The sequence below is a fragment of the Anomaloglossus baeobatrachus genome, unplaced genomic scaffold, assembly GCF_048569485.1.
Source record: "Anomaloglossus baeobatrachus isolate aAnoBae1 unplaced genomic scaffold, aAnoBae1.hap1 Scaffold_5336, whole genome shotgun sequence".
In the NCBI taxonomy this organism is placed as follows: domain Eukaryota; kingdom Metazoa; phylum Chordata; class Amphibia; order Anura; family Aromobatidae; genus Anomaloglossus; species Anomaloglossus baeobatrachus.
Window position 1 is genome coordinate 1 of NW_027444709.1, and position 18,401 is coordinate 18,401.

Below are 18,401 nucleotides of genomic sequence, written 5' to 3' on the forward strand. Positions count from 1 at the left end.
CCCCTCCCCCTTGCAGTCTTTCCAATTCACGATACAAAAAGACGGACAGGACAGGTTGCCTGACTTTCCGTCACTGCCACCCTTTGCCATCCTTACCCGTAGAAAGCCCTTTCATCATCCCCAAACCCTAATCTTTTCCCTTTCCTTCCCAGCCCCCAAACCCTGCCCTCTGTACCTTTCTCACCACCCGCTTCCCTTCTCCTGTCATCCCCCTACCACCCGGGAAAAAAAGAGATTGCCCCCTCCTTCCACTAGCCCACCCTCCCACCCAAAGAACAACTTCTTCTGCGCAGCTTGTTTTCTAGGCAGCAGCGCTATTGTGATGTCATCGGGGGGCATTGTGACAAGCCGCCAGTGTTCCGTCTCTTCATGTTGTGCACAGTTCAAACGGAAAATACATCAACAGGCAGACTACAGAAAAGCTTACTATCAAAGGTTAGAGGGGGGCTTTCTCAGAGGGCTTTTTACAGTTTTTCTATTCCCAATTAGCCGTTTAAGTGTACTTATTGAAAGTAGTAATTCTTTCATAGGCCGCCCTTTCTTAGTATTTGACGTTCCTTATATTGCGGTATGAGGCTTCGCAGTAGGTTGCAAACATTCATCACCCATGACTGTCCCCAATTGAGCTCAGAAGCTCAATGTCTATCATGACCTCTCTTTTAGAATGTCCAAGAGCAAGCAAACTATTCCTCCAGGAGAGGGCGCCAACAGACTACTAAAGAGATCATCATTACTCAAAGAAAACCCCAAAAACCAATGCATGATAGGAATAAACAGGTAACTTTCTTTGGAGTGGAAGCGGAGAGATCGCACCAGATGCCAATTCTAGATGTTATCACACCTGTGGTCACTGCAGCAGCAGGTGAATCCACTTTGTCCAAAAGGGATCTATTCCATTCAATTGCAAATGATCTAGATAAGACAGAGAACTGCAGCACGGGGACATAGCCGAGTTGGTCAGGTTGAGTGGTGATGAGTTTGCTATTTGGATGAATAAAGAAAGTCAAAAGTGTGAAAGATAAAAAACAAAAGGAGGAAGTGTGAAAAGTGAATGGGCCAAATTGAGGTGCATATGAAGACGTATGCTTTCTTCCAATTCATTAAATCGGGCTAATATGAATCAGGTGAATTGAGTTCTGCTTTTGGAAACTGGGTTAAGAAGGGGTGCACCGTTCCTGGAGGTACTGCAATACCAGGTCAATGCGTGGAGTGGACAGAGCAAGCTCTTTTTCCATCTCCCTGTTCTAAAAATCCATTTAATATATGGTCCCCAGATAGGGGACGTATCAGATATTAAACTGATAAGAACAGATACTACACTTGATCTTAGCCAAAAGGCCGAGAAGCGATAACCAGAATTGGTTTGGGCCTCGAGTGGCACCCTGGCCTATGCCGGACACATCTTGGGGAGAGAGAGCGAGAGGGAGACAAACCCACGCCTACACAAGACATTTTGTCACCCAAGCCAACCCTTGAAAAGGCTGCTTTGCAGAGCCAAAACAAGAAGAATGGTGCGTTTTGCAGCCGCCGCCCACTGCAATGAATCTGAATAACTCCTCCTTTAGGGCGCAAGCAACTCCCCTCCCCCTTGCAGTCTTTCCAATTCACGATACAAAAAGACGGACAGGACAGGTTGCCTGACTTTCCGTCACTGCCACCCTTTGCCATCCTTACCCGTAGAAAGCCCTTTCATCATCCCCAAACCCTAATCTTTTCCCTTTCCTTCCCAGCCCCCAAACCCTGCCCTCTGTACCTTTCTCACCACCCGCTTCCCTTCTCCTGTCATCCCCCTACCACCCGGGAAAAAAAGAGATTGCCCCCTCCTTCCACTAGCCCACCCTCCCACCCAAAGAACAACTTCTTCTGCGCAGCTTGTTTTCTAGGCAGCAGCGCTATTGTGATGTCATCGGGGGGCATTGTGACAAGCCGCCAGTGTTCCGTCTCTTCATGTTGTGCACAGTTCAAACGGAAAATACATCAACAGGCAGACTACAGAAAAGCTTACTATCAAAGGTTAGAGGGGGGCTTTCTCAGAGGGCTTTTTACAGTTTTTCTATTCCCAATTAGCCGTTTAAGTGTACTTATTGAAAGTAGTAATTCTTTCATAGGCCGCCCTTTCTTAGTATTTGACGTTCCTTATATTGCGGTATGAGGCTTCGCAGTAGGTTGCAAACATTCATCACCCATGACTGTCCCCAATTGAGCTCAGAAGCTCAATGTCTATCATGACCTCTCTTTTAGAATGTCCAAGAGCAAGCAAACTATTCCTCCAGGAGAGGGCGCCAACAGACTACTAAAGAGATCATCATTACTCAAAGAAAACCCCAAAAACCAATGCATGATAGGAATAAACAGGTAACTTTCTTTGGAGTGGAAGCGGAGAGATCGCACCAGATGCCAATTCTAGATGTTATCACACCTGTGGTCACTGCAGCAGCAGGTGAATCCACTTTGTCCAAAAGGGATCTATTCCATTCAATTGCAAATGATCTAGATAAGACAGAGAACTGCAGCACGGGGACATAGCCGAGTTGGTCAGGTTGAGTGGTGATGAGTTTGCTATTTGGATGAATAAAGAAAGTCAAAAGTGTGAAAGATAAAAAACAAAAGGAGGAAGTGTGAAAAGTGAATGGGCCAAATTGAGGTGCATATGAAGACGTATGCTTTCTTCCAATTCATTAAATCGGGCTAATATGAATCAGGTGAATTGAGTTCTGCTTTTGGAAACTGGGTTAAGAAGGGGTGCACCGTTCCTGGAGGTACTGCAATACCAGGTCAATGCGTGGAGTGGACAGAGCAAGCTCTTTTTCCATCTCCCTGTTCTAAAAATCCATTTAATATATGGTCCCCAGATAGGGGACGTATCAGATATTAAACTGATAAGAACAGATACTACACTTGATCTTAGCCAAAAGGCCGAGAAGCGATAACCAGAATTGGTTTGGGCCTCGAGTGGCACCCTGGCCTATGCCGGACACATCTTGGGGAGAGAGAGCGAGAGGGAGACAAACCCACGCCTACACAAGACATTTTGTCACCCAAGCCAACCCTTGAAAAGGCTGCTTTGCAGAGCCAAAACAAGAAGAATGGTGCGTTTTGCAGCCGCCGCCCACTGCAATGAATCTGAATAACTCCTCCTTTAGGGCGCAAGCAACTCCCCTCCCCCTTGCAGTCTTTCCAATTCACGATACAAAAAGACGGACAGGACAGGTTGCCTGACTTTCCGTCACTGCCACCCTTTGCCATCCTTACCCGTAGAAAGCCCTTTCATCATCCCCAAACCCTAATCTTTTCCCTTTCCTTCCCAGCCCCCAAACCCTGCCCTCTGTACCTTTCTCACCACCCGCTTCCCTTCTCCTGTCATCCCCCTACCACCCGGGAAAAAAAGAGATTGCCCCCTCCTTCCACTAGCCCACCCTCCCACCCAAAGAACAACTTCTTCTGCGCAGCTTGTTTTCTAGGCAGCAGCGCTATTGTGATGTCATCGGGGGGCATTGTGACAAGCCGCCAGTGTTCCGTCTCTTCATGTTGTGCACAGTTCAAACGGAAAATACATCAACAGGCAGACTACAGAAAAGCTTACTATCAAAGGTTAGAGGGGGGCTTTCTCAGAGGGCTTTTTACAGTTTTTCTATTCCCAATTAGCCGTTTAAGTGTACTTATTGAAAGTAGTAATTCTTTCATAGGCCGCCCTTTCTTAGTATTTGACGTTCCTTATATTGCGGTATGAGGCTTCGCAGTAGGTTGCAAACATTCATCACCCATGACTGTCCCCAATTGAGCTCAGAAGCTCAATGTCTATCATGACCTCTCTTTTAGAATGTCCAAGAGCAAGCAAACTATTCCTCCAGGAGAGGGCGCCAACAGACTACTAAAGAGATCATCATTACTCAAAGAAAACCCCAAAAACCAATGCATGATAGGAATAAACAGGTAACTTTCTTTGGAGTGGAAGCGGAGAGATCGCACCAGATGCCAATTCTAGATGTTATCACACCTGTGGTCACTGCAGCAGCAGGTGAATCCACTTTGTCCAAAAGGGATCTATTCCATTCAATTGCAAATGATCTAGATAAGACAGAGAACTGCAGCACGGGGACATAGCCGAGTTGGTCAGGTTGAGTGGTGATGAGTTTGCTATTTGGATGAATAAAGAAAGTCAAAAGTGTGAAAGATAAAAAACAAAAGGAGGAAGTGTGAAAAGTGAATGGGCCAAATTGAGGTGCATATGAAGACGTATGCTTTCTTCCAATTCATTAAATCGGGCTAATATGAATCAGGTGAATTGAGTTCTGCTTTTGGAAACTGGGTTAAGAAGGGGTGCACCGTTCCTGGAGGTACTGCAATACCAGGTCAATGCGTGGAGTGGACAGAGCAAGCTCTTTTTCCATCTCCCTGTTCTAAAAATCCATTTAATATATGGTCCCCAGATAGGGGACGTATCAGATATTAAACTGATAAGAACAGATACTACACTTGATCTTAGCCAAAAGGCCGAGAAGCGATAACCAGAATTGGTTTGGGCCTCGAGTGGCACCCTGGCCTATGCCGGACACATCTTGGGGAGAGAGAGCGAGAGGGAGACAAACCCACGCCTACACAAGACATTTTGTCACCCAAGCCAACCCTTGAAAAGGCTGCTTTGCAGAGCCAAAACAAGAAGAATGGTGCGTTTTGCAGCCGCCGCCCACTGCAATGAATCTGAATAACTCCTCCTTTAGGGCGCAAGCAACTCCCCTCCCCCTTGCAGTCTTTCCAATTCACGATACAAAAAGACGGACAGGACAGGTTGCCTGACTTTCCGTCACTGCCACCCTTTGCCATCCTTACCCGTAGAAAGCCCTTTCATCATCCCCAAACCCTAATCTTTTCCCTTTCCTTCCCAGCCCCCAAACCCTGCCCTCTGTACCTTTCTCACCACCCGCTTCCCTTCTCCTGTCATCCCCCTACCACCCGGGAAAAAAAGAGATTGCCCCCTCCTTCCACTAGCCCACCCTCCCACCCAAAGAACAACTTCTTCTGCGCAGCTTGTTTTCTAGGCAGCAGCGCTATTGTGATGTCATCGGGGGGCATTGTGACAAGCCGCCAGTGTTCCGTCTCTTCATGTTGTGCACAGTTCAAACGGAAAATACATCAACAGGCAGACTACAGAAAAGCTTACTATCAAAGGTTAGAGGGGGGCTTTCTCAGAGGGCTTTTTACAGTTTTTCTATTCCCAATTAGCCGTTTAAGTGTACTTATTGAAAGTAGTAATTCTTTCATAGGCCGCCCTTTCTTAGTATTTGACGTTCCTTATATTGCGGTATGAGGCTTCGCAGTAGGTTGCAAACATTCATCACCCATGACTGTCCCCAATTGAGCTCAGAAGCTCAATGTCTATCATGACCTCTCTTTTAGAATGTCCAAGAGCAAGCAAACTATTCCTCCAGGAGAGGGCGCCAACAGACTACTAAAGAGATCATCATTACTCAAAGAAAACCCCAAAAACCAATGCATGATAGGAATAAACAGGTAACTTTCTTTGGAGTGGAAGCGGAGAGATCGCACCAGATGCCAATTCTAGATGTTATCACACCTGTGGTCACTGCAGCAGCAGGTGAATCCACTTTGTCCAAAAGGGATCTATTCCATTCAATTGCAAATGATCTAGATAAGACAGAGAACTGCAGCACGGGGACATAGCCGAGTTGGTCAGGTTGAGTGGTGATGAGTTTGCTATTTGGATGAATAAAGAAAGTCAAAAGTGTGAAAGATAAAAAACAAAAGGAGGAAGTGTGAAAAGTGAATGGGCCAAATTGAGGTGCATATGAAGACGTATGCTTTCTTCCAATTCATTAAATCGGGCTAATATGAATCAGGTGAATTGAGTTCTGCTTTTGGAAACTGGGTTAAGAAGGGGTGCACCGTTCCTGGAGGTACTGCAATACCAGGTCAATGCGTGGAGTGGACAGAGCAAGCTCTTTTTCCATCTCCCTGTTCTAAAAATCCATTTAATATATGGTCCCCAGATAGGGGACGTATCAGATATTAAACTGATAAGAACAGATACTACACTTGATCTTAGCCAAAAGGCCGAGAAGCGATAACCAGAATTGGTTTGGGCCTCGAGTGGCACCCTGGCCTATGCCGGACACATCTTGGGGAGAGAGAGCGAGAGGGAGACAAACCCACGCCTACACAAGACATTTTGTCACCCAAGCCAACCCTTGAAAAGGCTGCTTTGCAGAGCCAAAACAAGAAGAATGGTGCGTTTTGCAGCCGCCGCCCACTGCAATGAATCTGAATAACTCCTCCTTTAGGGCGCAAGCAACTCCCCTCCCCCTTGCAGTCTTTCCAATTCACGATACAAAAAGACGGACAGGACAGGTTGCCTGACTTTCCGTCACTGCCACCCTTTGCCATCCTTACCCGTAGAAAGCCCTTTCATCATCCCCAAACCCTAATCTTTTCCCTTTCCTTCCCAGCCCCCAAACCCTGCCCTCTGTACCTTTCTCACCACCCGCTTCCCTTCTCCTGTCATCCCCCTACCACCCGGGAAAAAAAGAGATTGCCCCCTCCTTCCACTAGCCCACCCTCCCACCCAAAGAACAACTTCTTCTGCGCAGCTTGTTTTCTAGGCAGCAGCGCTATTGTGATGTCATCGGGGGGCATTGTGACAAGCCGCCAGTGTTCCGTCTCTTCATGTTGTGCACAGTTCAAACGGAAAATACATCAACAGGCAGACTACAGAAAAGCTTACTATCAAAGGTTAGAGGGGGGCTTTCTCAGAGGGCTTTTTACAGTTTTTCTATTCCCAATTAGCCGTTTAAGTGTACTTATTGAAAGTAGTAATTCTTTCATAGGCCGCCCTTTCTTAGTATTTGACGTTCCTTATATTGCGGTATGAGGCTTCGCAGTAGGTTGCAAACATTCATCACCCATGACTGTCCCCAATTGAGCTCAGAAGCTCAATGTCTATCATGACCTCTCTTTTAGAATGTCCAAGAGCAAGCAAACTATTCCTCCAGGAGAGGGCGCCAACAGACTACTAAAGAGATCATCATTACTCAAAGAAAACCCCAAAAACCAATGCATGATAGGAATAAACAGGTAACTTTCTTTGGAGTGGAAGCGGAGAGATCGCACCAGATGCCAATTCTAGATGTTATCACACCTGTGGTCACTGCAGCAGCAGGTGAATCCACTTTGTCCAAAAGGGATCTATTCCATTCAATTGCAAATGATCTAGATAAGACAGAGAACTGCAGCACGGGGACATAGCCGAGTTGGTCAGGTTGAGTGGTGATGAGTTTGCTATTTGGATGAATAAAGAAAGTCAAAAGTGTGAAAGATAAAAAACAAAAGGAGGAAGTGTGAAAAGTGAATGGGCCAAATTGAGGTGCATATGAAGACGTATGCTTTCTTCCAATTCATTAAATCGGGCTAATATGAATCAGGTGAATTGAGTTCTGCTTTTGGAAACTGGGTTAAGAAGGGGTGCACCGTTCCTGGAGGTACTGCAATACCAGGTCAATGCGTGGAGTGGACAGAGCAAGCTCTTTTTCCATCTCCCTGTTCTAAAAATCCATTTAATATATGGTCCCCAGATAGGGGACGTATCAGATATTAAACTGATAAGAACAGATACTACACTTGATCTTAGCCAAAAGGCCGAGAAGCGATAACCAGAATTGGTTTGGGCCTCGAGTGGCACCCTGGCCTATGCCGGACACATCTTGGGGAGAGAGAGCGAGAGGGAGACAAACCCACGCCTACACAAGACATTTTGTCACCCAAGCCAACCCTTGAAAAGGCTGCTTTGCAGAGCCAAAACAAGAAGAATGGTGCGTTTTGCAGCCGCCGCCCACTGCAATGAATCTGAATAACTCCTCCTTTAGGGCGCAAGCAACTCCCCTCCCCCTTGCAGTCTTTCCAATTCACGATACAAAAAGACGGACAGGACAGGTTGCCTGACTTTCCGTCACTGCCACCCTTTGCCATCCTTACCCGTAGAAAGCCCTTTCATCATCCCCAAACCCTAATCTTTTCCCTTTCCTTCCCAGCCCCCAAACCCTGCCCTCTGTACCTTTCTCACCACCCGCTTCCCTTCTCCTGTCATCCCCCTACCACCCGGGAAAAAAAGAGATTGCCCCCTCCTTCCACTAGCCCACCCTCCCACCCAAAGAACAACTTCTTCTGCGCAGCTTGTTTTCTAGGCAGCAGCGCTATTGTGATGTCATCGGGGGGCATTGTGACAAGCCGCCAGTGTTCCGTCTCTTCATGTTGTGCACAGTTCAAACGGAAAATACATCAACAGGCAGACTACAGAAAAGCTTACTATCAAAGGTTAGAGGGGGGCTTTCTCAGAGGGCTTTTTACAGTTTTTCTATTCCCAATTAGCCGTTTAAGTGTACTTATTGAAAGTAGTAATTCTTTCATAGGCCGCCCTTTCTTAGTATTTGACGTTCCTTATATTGCGGTATGAGGCTTCGCAGTAGGTTGCAAACATTCATCACCCATGACTGTCCCCAATTGAGCTCAGAAGCTCAATGTCTATCATGACCTCTCTTTTAGAATGTCCAAGAGCAAGCAAACTATTCCTCCAGGAGAGGGCGCCAACAGACTACTAAAGAGATCATCATTACTCAAAGAAAACCCCAAAAACCAATGCATGATAGGAATAAACAGGTAACTTTCTTTGGAGTGGAAGCGGAGAGATCGCACCAGATGCCAATTCTAGATGTTATCACACCTGTGGTCACTGCAGCAGCAGGTGAATCCACTTTGTCCAAAAGGGATCTATTCCATTCAATTGCAAATGATCTAGATAAGACAGAGAACTGCAGCACGGGGACATAGCCGAGTTGGTCAGGTTGAGTGGTGATGAGTTTGCTATTTGGATGAATAAAGAAAGTCAAAAGTGTGAAAGATAAAAAACAAAAGGAGGAAGTGTGAAAAGTGAATGGGCCAAATTGAGGTGCATATGAAGACGTATGCTTTCTTCCAATTCATTAAATCGGGCTAATATGAATCAGGTGAATTGAGTTCTGCTTTTGGAAACTGGGTTAAGAAGGGGTGCACCGTTCCTGGAGGTACTGCAATACCAGGTCAATGCGTGGAGTGGACAGAGCAAGCTCTTTTTCCATCTCCCTGTTCTAAAAATCCATTTAATATATGGTCCCCAGATAGGGGACGTATCAGATATTAAACTGATAAGAACAGATACTACACTTGATCTTAGCCAAAAGGCCGAGAAGCGATAACCAGAATTGGTTTGGGCCTCGAGTGGCACCCTGGCCTATGCCGGACACATCTTGGGGAGAGAGAGCGAGAGGGAGACAAACCCACGCCTACACAAGACATTTTGTCACCCAAGCCAACCCTTGAAAAGGCTGCTTTGCAGAGCCAAAACAAGAAGAATGGTGCGTTTTGCAGCCGCCGCCCACTGCAATGAATCTGAATAACTCCTCCTTTAGGGCGCAAGCAACTCCCCTCCCCCTTGCAGTCTTTCCAATTCACGATACAAAAAGACGGACAGGACAGGTTGCCTGACTTTCCGTCACTGCCACCCTTTGCCATCCTTACCCGTAGAAAGCCCTTTCATCATCCCCAAACCCTAATCTTTTCCCTTTCCTTCCCAGCCCCCAAACCCTGCCCTCTGTACCTTTCTCACCACCCGCTTCCCTTCTCCTGTCATCCCCCTACCACCCGGGAAAAAAAGAGATTGCCCCCTCCTTCCACTAGCCCACCCTCCCACCCAAAGAACAACTTCTTCTGCGCAGCTTGTTTTCTAGGCAGCAGCGCTATTGTGATGTCATCGGGGGGCATTGTGACAAGCCGCCAGTGTTCCGTCTCTTCATGTTGTGCACAGTTCAAACGGAAAATACATCAACAGGCAGACTACAGAAAAGCTTACTATCAAAGGTTAGAGGGGGGCTTTCTCAGAGGGCTTTTTACAGTTTTTCTATTCCCAATTAGCCGTTTAAGTGTACTTATTGAAAGTAGTAATTCTTTCATAGGCCGCCCTTTCTTAGTATTTGACGTTCCTTATATTGCGGTATGAGGCTTCGCAGTAGGTTGCAAACATTCATCACCCATGACTGTCCCCAATTGAGCTCAGAAGCTCAATGTCTATCATGACCTCTCTTTTAGAATGTCCAAGAGCAAGCAAACTATTCCTCCAGGAGAGGGCGCCAACAGACTACTAAAGAGATCATCATTACTCAAAGAAAACCCCAAAAACCAATGCATGATAGGAATAAACAGGTAACTTTCTTTGGAGTGGAAGCGGAGAGATCGCACCAGATGCCAATTCTAGATGTTATCACACCTGTGGTCACTGCAGCAGCAGGTGAATCCACTTTGTCCAAAAGGGATCTATTCCATTCAATTGCAAATGATCTAGATAAGACAGAGAACTGCAGCACGGGGACATAGCCGAGTTGGTCAGGTTGAGTGGTGATGAGTTTGCTATTTGGATGAATAAAGAAAGTCAAAAGTGTGAAAGATAAAAAACAAAAGGAGGAAGTGTGAAAAGTGAATGGGCCAAATTGAGGTGCATATGAAGACGTATGCTTTCTTCCAATTCATTAAATCGGGCTAATATGAATCAGGTGAATTGAGTTCTGCTTTTGGAAACTGGGTTAAGAAGGGGTGCACCGTTCCTGGAGGTACTGCAATACCAGGTCAATGCGTGGAGTGGACAGAGCAAGCTCTTTTTCCATCTCCCTGTTCTAAAAATCCATTTAATATATGGTCCCCAGATAGGGGACGTATCAGATATTAAACTGATAAGAACAGATACTACACTTGATCTTAGCCAAAAGGCCGAGAAGCGATAACCAGAATTGGTTTGGGCCTCGAGTGGCACCCTGGCCTATGCCGGACACATCTTGGGGAGAGAGAGCGAGAGGGAGACAAACCCACGCCTACACAAGACATTTTGTCACCCAAGCCAACCCTTGAAAAGGCTGCTTTGCAGAGCCAAAACAAGAAGAATGGTGCGTTTTGCAGCCGCCGCCCACTGCAATGAATCTGAATAACTCCTCCTTTAGGGCGCAAGCAACTCCCCTCCCCCTTGCAGTCTTTCCAATTCACGATACAAAAAGACGGACAGGACAGGTTGCCTGACTTTCCGTCACTGCCACCCTTTGCCATCCTTACCCGTAGAAAGCCCTTTCATCATCCCCAAACCCTAATCTTTTCCCTTTCCTTCCCAGCCCCCAAACCCTGCCCTCTGTACCTTTCTCACCACCCGCTTCCCTTCTCCTGTCATCCCCCTACCACCCGGGAAAAAAAGAGATTGCCCCCTCCTTCCACTAGCCCACCCTCCCACCCAAAGAACAACTTCTTCTGCGCAGCTTGTTTTCTAGGCAGCAGCGCTATTGTGATGTCATCGGGGGGCATTGTGACAAGCCGCCAGTGTTCCGTCTCTTCATGTTGTGCACAGTTCAAACGGAAAATACATCAACAGGCAGACTACAGAAAAGCTTACTATCAAAGGTTAGAGGGGGGCTTTCTCAGAGGGCTTTTTACAGTTTTTCTATTCCCAATTAGCCGTTTAAGTGTACTTATTGAAAGTAGTAATTCTTTCATAGGCCGCCCTTTCTTAGTATTTGACGTTCCTTATATTGCGGTATGAGGCTTCGCAGTAGGTTGCAAACATTCATCACCCATGACTGTCCCCAATTGAGCTCAGAAGCTCAATGTCTATCATGACCTCTCTTTTAGAATGTCCAAGAGCAAGCAAACTATTCCTCCAGGAGAGGGCGCCAACAGACTACTAAAGAGATCATCATTACTCAAAGAAAACCCCAAAAACCAATGCATGATAGGAATAAACAGGTAACTTTCTTTGGAGTGGAAGCGGAGAGATCGCACCAGATGCCAATTCTAGATGTTATCACACCTGTGGTCACTGCAGCAGCAGGTGAATCCACTTTGTCCAAAAGGGATCTATTCCATTCAATTGCAAATGATCTAGATAAGACAGAGAACTGCAGCACGGGGACATAGCCGAGTTGGTCAGGTTGAGTGGTGATGAGTTTGCTATTTGGATGAATAAAGAAAGTCAAAAGTGTGAAAGATAAAAAACAAAAGGAGGAAGTGTGAAAAGTGAATGGGCCAAATTGAGGTGCATATGAAGACGTATGCTTTCTTCCAATTCATTAAATCGGGCTAATATGAATCAGGTGAATTGAGTTCTGCTTTTGGAAACTGGGTTAAGAAGGGGTGCACCGTTCCTGGAGGTACTGCAATACCAGGTCAATGCGTGGAGTGGACAGAGCAAGCTCTTTTTCCATCTCCCTGTTCTAAAAATCCATTTAATATATGGTCCCCAGATAGGGGACGTATCAGATATTAAACTGATAAGAACAGATACTACACTTGATCTTAGCCAAAAGGCCGAGAAGCGATAACCAGAATTGGTTTGGGCCTCGAGTGGCACCCTGGCCTATGCCGGACACATCTTGGGGAGAGAGAGCGAGAGGGAGACAAACCCACGCCTACACAAGACATTTTGTCACCCAAGCCAACCCTTGAAAAGGCTGCTTTGCAGAGCCAAAACAAGAAGAATGGTGCGTTTTGCAGCCGCCGCCCACTGCAATGAATCTGAATAACTCCTCCTTTAGGGCGCAAGCAACTCCCCTCCCCCTTGCAGTCTTTCCAATTCACGATACAAAAAGACGGACAGGACAGGTTGCCTGACTTTCCGTCACTGCCACCCTTTGCCATCCTTACCCGTAGAAAGCCCTTTCATCATCCCCAAACCCTAATCTTTTCCCTTTCCTTCCCAGCCCCCAAACCCTGCCCTCTGTACCTTTCTCACCACCCGCTTCCCTTCTCCTGTCATCCCCCTACCACCCGGGAAAAAAAGAGATTGCCCCCTCCTTCCACTAGCCCACCCTCCCACCCAAAGAACAACTTCTTCTGCGCAGCTTGTTTTCTAGGCAGCAGCGCTATTGTGATGTCATCGGGGGGCATTGTGACAAGCCGCCAGTGTTCCGTCTCTTCATGTTGTGCACAGTTCAAACGGAAAATACATCAACAGGCAGACTACAGAAAAGCTTACTATCAAAGGTTAGAGGGGGGCTTTCTCAGAGGGCTTTTTACAGTTTTTCTATTCCCAATTAGCCGTTTAAGTGTACTTATTGAAAGTAGTAATTCTTTCATAGGCCGCCCTTTCTTAGTATTTGACGTTCCTTATATTGCGGTATGAGGCTTCGCAGTAGGTTGCAAACATTCATCACCCATGACTGTCCCCAATTGAGCTCAGAAGCTCAATGTCTATCATGACCTCTCTTTTAGAATGTCCAAGAGCAAGCAAACTATTCCTCCAGGAGAGGGCGCCAACAGACTACTAAAGAGATCATCATTACTCAAAGAAAACCCCAAAAACCAATGCATGATAGGAATAAACAGGTAACTTTCTTTGGAGTGGAAGCGGAGAGATCGCACCAGATGCCAATTCTAGATGTTATCACACCTGTGGTCACTGCAGCAGCAGGTGAATCCACTTTGTCCAAAAGGGATCTATTCCATTCAATTGCAAATGATCTAGATAAGACAGAGAACTGCAGCACGGGGACATAGCCGAGTTGGTCAGGTTGAGTGGTGATGAGTTTGCTATTTGGATGAATAAAGAAAGTCAAAAGTGTGAAAGATAAAAAACAAAAGGAGGAAGTGTGAAAAGTGAATGGGCCAAATTGAGGTGCATATGAAGACGTATGCTTTCTTCCAATTCATTAAATCGGGCTAATATGAATCAGGTGAATTGAGTTCTGCTTTTGGAAACTGGGTTAAGAAGGGGTGCACCGTTCCTGGAGGTACTGCAATACCAGGTCAATGCGTGGAGTGGACAGAGCAAGCTCTTTTTCCATCTCCCTGTTCTAAAAATCCATTTAATATATGGTCCCCAGATAGGGGACGTATCAGATATTAAACTGATAAGAACAGATACTACACTTGATCTTAGCCAAAAGGCCGAGAAGCGATAACCAGAATTGGTTTGGGCCTCGAGTGGCACCCTGGCCTATGCCGGACACATCTTGGGGAGAGAGAGCGAGAGGGAGACAAACCCACGCCTACACAAGACATTTTGTCACCCAAGCCAACCCTTGAAAAGGCTGCTTTGCAGAGCCAAAACAAGAAGAATGGTGCGTTTTGCAGCCGCCGCCCACTGCAATGAATCTGAATAACTCCTCCTTTAGGGCGCAAGCAACTCCCCTCCCCCTTGCAGTCTTTCCAATTCACGATACAAAAAGACGGACAGGACAGGTTGCCTGACTTTCCGTCACTGCCACCCTTTGCCATCCTTACCCGTAGAAAGCCCTTTCATCATCCCCAAACCCTAATCTTTTCCCTTTCCTTCCCAGCCCCCAAACCCTGCCCTCTGTACCTTTCTCACCACCCGCTTCCCTTCTCCTGTCATCCCCCTACCACCCGGGAAAAAAAGAGATTGCCCCCTCCTTCCACTAGCCCACCCTCCCACCCAAAGAACAACTTCTTCTGCGCAGCTTGTTTTCTAGGCAGCAGCGCTATTGTGATGTCATCGGGGGGCATTGTGACAAGCCGCCAGTGTTCCGTCTCTTCATGTTGTGCACAGTTCAAACGGAAAATACATCAACAGGCAGACTACAGAAAAGCTTACTATCAAAGGTTAGAGGGGGGCTTTCTCAGAGGGCTTTTTACAGTTTTTCTATTCCCAATTAGCCGTTTAAGTGTACTTATTGAAAGTAGTAATTCTTTCATAGGCCGCCCTTTCTTAGTATTTGACGTTCCTTATATTGCGGTATGAGGCTTCGCAGTAGGTTGCAAACATTCATCACCCATGACTGTCCCCAATTGAGCTCAGAAGCTCAATGTCTATCATGACCTCTCTTTTAGAATGTCCAAGAGCAAGCAAACTATTCCTCCAGGAGAGGGCGCCAACAGACTACTAAAGAGATCATCATTACTCAAAGAAAACCCCAAAAACCAATGCATGATAGGAATAAACAGGTAACTTTCTTTGGAGTGGAAGCGGAGAGATCGCACCAGATGCCAATTCTAGATGTTATCACACCTGTGGTCACTGCAGCAGCAGGTGAATCCACTTTGTCCAAAAGGGATCTATTCCATTCAATTGCAAATGATCTAGATAAGACAGAGAACTGCAGCACGGGGACATAGCCGAGTTGGTCAGGTTGAGTGGTGATGAGTTTGCTATTTGGATGAATAAAGAAAGTCAAAAGTGTGAAAGATAAAAAACAAAAGGAGGAAGTGTGAAAAGTGAATGGGCCAAATTGAGGTGCATATGAAGACGTATGCTTTCTTCCAATTCATTAAATCGGGCTAATATGAATCAGGTGAATTGAGTTCTGCTTTTGGAAACTGGGTTAAGAAGGGGTGCACCGTTCCTGGAGGTACTGCAATACCAGGTCAATGCGTGGAGTGGACAGAGCAAGCTCTTTTTCCATCTCCCTGTTCTAAAAATCCATTTAATATATGGTCCCCAGATAGGGGACGTATCAGATATTAAACTGATAAGAACAGATACTACACTTGATCTTAGCCAAAAGGCCGAGAAGCGATAACCAGAATTGGTTTGGGCCTCGAGTGGCACCCTGGCCTATGCCGGACACATCTTGGGGAGAGAGAGCGAGAGGGAGACAAACCCACGCCTACACAAGACATTTTGTCACCCAAGCCAACCCTTGAAAAGGCTGCTTTGCAGAGCCAAAACAAGAAGAATGGTGCGTTTTGCAGCCGCCGCCCACTGCAATGAATCTGAATAACTCCTCCTTTAGGGCGCAAGCAACTCCCCTCCCCCTTGCAGTCTTTCCAATTCACGATACAAAAAGACGGACAGGACAGGTTGCCTGACTTTCCGTCACTGCCACCCTTTGCCATCCTTACCCGTAGAAAGCCCTTTCATCATCCCCAAACCCTAATCTTTTCCCTTTCCTTCCCAGCCCCCAAACCCTGCCCTCTGTACCTTTCTCACCACCCGCTTCCCTTCTCCTGTCATCCCCCTACCACCCGGGAAAAAAAGAGATTGCCCCCTCCTTCCACTAGCCCACCCTCCCACCCAAAGAACAACTTCTTCTGCGCAGCTTGTTTTCTAGGCAGCAGCGCTATTGTGATGTCATCGGGGGGCATTGTGACAAGCCGCCAGTGTTCCGTCTCTTCATGTTGTGCACAGTTCAAACGGAAAATACATCAACAGGCAGACTACAGAAAAGCTTACTATCAAAGGTTAGAGGGGGGCTTTCTCAGAGGGCTTTTTACAGTTTTTCTATTCCCAATTAGCCGTTTAAGTGTACTTATTGAAAGTAGTAATTCTTTCATAGGCCGCCCTTTCTTAGTATTTGACGTTCCTTATATTGCGGTATGAGGCTTCGCAGTAGGTTGCAAACATTCATCACCCATGACTGTCCCCAATTGAGCTCAGAAGCTCAATGTCTATCATGACCTCTCTTTTAGAATGTCCAAGAGCAAGCAAACTATTCCTCCAGGAGAGGGCGCCAACAGACTACTAAAGAGATCATCATTACTCAAAGAAAACCCCAAAAACCAATGCATGATAGGAATAAACAGGTAACTTTCTTTGGAGTGGAAGCGGAGAGATCGCACCAGATGCCAATTCTAGATGTTATCACACCTGTGGTCACTGCAGCAGCAGGTGAATCCACTTTGTCCAAAAGGGATCTATTCCATTCAATTGCAAATGATCTAGATAAGACAGAGAACTGCAGCACGGGGACATAGCCGAGTTGGTCAGGTTGAGTGGTGATGAGTTTGCTATTTGGATGAATAAAGAAAGTCAAAAGTGTGAAAGATAAAAAACAAAAGGAGGAAGTGTGAAAAGTGAATGGGCCAAATTGAGGTGCATATGAAGACGTATGCTTTCTTCCAATTCATTAAATCGGGCTAATATGAATCAGGTGAATTGAGTTCTGCTTTTGGAAACTGGGTTAAGAAGGGGTGCACCGTTCCTGGAGGTACTGCAATACCAGGTCAATGCGTGGAGTGGACAGAGCAAGCTCTTTTTCCATCTCCCTGTTCTAAAAATCCATTTAATATATGGTCCCCAGATAGGGGACGTATCAGATATTAAACTGATAAGAACAGATACTACACTTGATCTTAGCCAAAAGGCCGAGAAGCGATAACCAGAATTGGTTTGGGCCTCGAGTGGCACCCTGGCCTATGCCGGACACATCTTGGGGAGAGAGAGCGAGAGGGAGACAAACCCACGCCTACACAAGACATTTTGTCACCCAAGCCAACCCTTGAAAAGGCTGCTTTGCAGAGCCAAAACAAGAAGAATGGTGCGTTTTGCAGCCGCCGCCCACTGCAATGAATCTGAATAACTCCTCCTTTAGGGCGCAAGCAACTCCCCTCCCCCTTGCAGTCTTTCCAATTCACGATACAAAAAGACGGACAGGACAGGTTGCCTGACTTTCCGTCACTGCCACCCTTTGCCATCCTTACCCGTAGAAAGCCCTTTCATCATCCCCAAACCCTAATCTTTTCCCTTTCCTTCCCAGCCCCCAAACCCTGCCCTCTGTACCTTTCTCACCACCCGCTTCCCTTCTCCTGTCATCCCCCTACCACCCGGGAAAAAAAGAGATTGCCCCCTCCTTCCACTAGCCCACCCTCCCACCCAAAGAACAACTTCTTCTGCGCAGCTTGTTTTCTAGGCAGCAGCGCTATTGTGATGTCATCGGGGGGCATTGTGACAAGCCGCCAGTGTTCCGTCTCTTCATGTTGTGCACAGTTCAAACGGAAAATACATCAACAGGCAGACTACAGAAAAGCTTACTATCAAAGGTTAGAGGGGGGCTTTCTCAGAGGGCTTTTTACAGTTTTTCTATTCCCAATTAGCCGTTTAAGTGTACTTATTGAAAGTAGTAATTCTTTCATAGGCCGCCCTTTCTTAGTATTTGACGTTCCTTATATTGCGGTATGAGGCTTCGCAGTAGGTTGCAAACATTCATCACCCATGACTGTCCCCAATTGAGCTCAGAAGCTCAATGTCTATCATGACCTCTCTTTTAGAATGTCCAAGAGCAAGCAAACTATTCCTCCAGGAGAGGGCGCCAACAGACTACTAAAGAGATCATCATTACTCAAAGAAAACCCCAAAAACCAATGCATGATAGGAATAAACAGGTAACTTTCTTTGGAGTGGAAGCGGAGAGATCGCACCAGATGCCAATTCTAGATGTTATCACACCTGTGGTCACTGCAGCAGCAGGTGAATCCACTTTGTCCAAAAGGGATCTATTCCATTCAATTGCAAATGATCTAGATAAGACAGAGAACTGCAGCACGGGGACATAGCCGAGTTGGTCAGGTTGAGTGGTGATGAGTTTGCTATTTGGATGAATAAAGAAAGTCAAAAGTGTGAAAGATAAAAAACAAAAGGAGGAAGTGTG

At 46.4% G+C, this 18,401-nt stretch overlaps 11 non-coding genes across 11 annotated transcripts; all 11 read right to left on the reverse strand.

Moving 5' to 3' along the window:
* Nucleotides 1-1,159: 1,159 nt before the first annotated feature.
* On the reverse strand, nt 1,160-1,350 carry LOC142283192 (U2 spliceosomal RNA). Its single transcript, XR_012744914.1, has one exon. It is a non-coding gene; the product is annotated as a U2 spliceosomal RNA (small nuclear RNA).
* Nucleotides 1,351-2,737: 1,387 nt separating this feature from the next.
* LOC142283200 (U2 spliceosomal RNA) lies at nt 2,738-2,928 on the reverse strand. Its single transcript, XR_012744921.1, has one exon. It is a non-coding gene; the product is annotated as a U2 spliceosomal RNA (small nuclear RNA).
* A 1,387-nt stretch (nt 2,929-4,315) lies between these two features.
* On the reverse strand, nt 4,316-4,506 carry LOC142283201 (U2 spliceosomal RNA). Its single transcript, XR_012744922.1, has one exon. It is a non-coding gene; the product is annotated as a U2 spliceosomal RNA (small nuclear RNA).
* A 1,387-nt stretch (nt 4,507-5,893) lies between these two features.
* LOC142283202 (U2 spliceosomal RNA) lies at nt 5,894-6,084 on the reverse strand. Its single transcript, XR_012744923.1, has one exon. It is a non-coding gene; the product is annotated as a U2 spliceosomal RNA (small nuclear RNA).
* A 1,387-nt stretch (nt 6,085-7,471) lies between these two features.
* Nucleotides 7,472-7,662, reverse strand: LOC142283203 (U2 spliceosomal RNA). The gene has a single exon (XR_012744924.1). It is a non-coding gene; the product is annotated as a U2 spliceosomal RNA (small nuclear RNA).
* Nucleotides 7,663-9,049: 1,387 nt separating this feature from the next.
* LOC142283193 (U2 spliceosomal RNA) lies at nt 9,050-9,240 on the reverse strand. The gene has a single exon (XR_012744915.1). It is a non-coding gene; the product is annotated as a U2 spliceosomal RNA (small nuclear RNA).
* Nucleotides 9,241-10,627: 1,387 nt separating this feature from the next.
* On the reverse strand, nt 10,628-10,818 carry LOC142283194 (U2 spliceosomal RNA). Its single transcript, XR_012744916.1, has one exon. It is a non-coding gene; the product is annotated as a U2 spliceosomal RNA (small nuclear RNA).
* Nucleotides 10,819-12,205: 1,387 nt separating this feature from the next.
* On the reverse strand, nt 12,206-12,396 carry LOC142283196 (U2 spliceosomal RNA). The gene has a single exon (XR_012744917.1). It is a non-coding gene; the product is annotated as a U2 spliceosomal RNA (small nuclear RNA).
* A 1,387-nt stretch (nt 12,397-13,783) lies between these two features.
* LOC142283197 (U2 spliceosomal RNA) lies at nt 13,784-13,974 on the reverse strand. Its single transcript, XR_012744918.1, has one exon. It is a non-coding gene; the product is annotated as a U2 spliceosomal RNA (small nuclear RNA).
* A 1,387-nt stretch (nt 13,975-15,361) lies between these two features.
* Nucleotides 15,362-15,552, reverse strand: LOC142283198 (U2 spliceosomal RNA). Its single transcript, XR_012744919.1, has one exon. It is a non-coding gene; the product is annotated as a U2 spliceosomal RNA (small nuclear RNA).
* A 1,387-nt stretch (nt 15,553-16,939) lies between these two features.
* On the reverse strand, nt 16,940-17,130 carry LOC142283199 (U2 spliceosomal RNA). Its single transcript, XR_012744920.1, has one exon. It is a non-coding gene; the product is annotated as a U2 spliceosomal RNA (small nuclear RNA).
* Between the last annotated feature and the right edge of the window lie 1,271 nt (nt 17,131-18,401).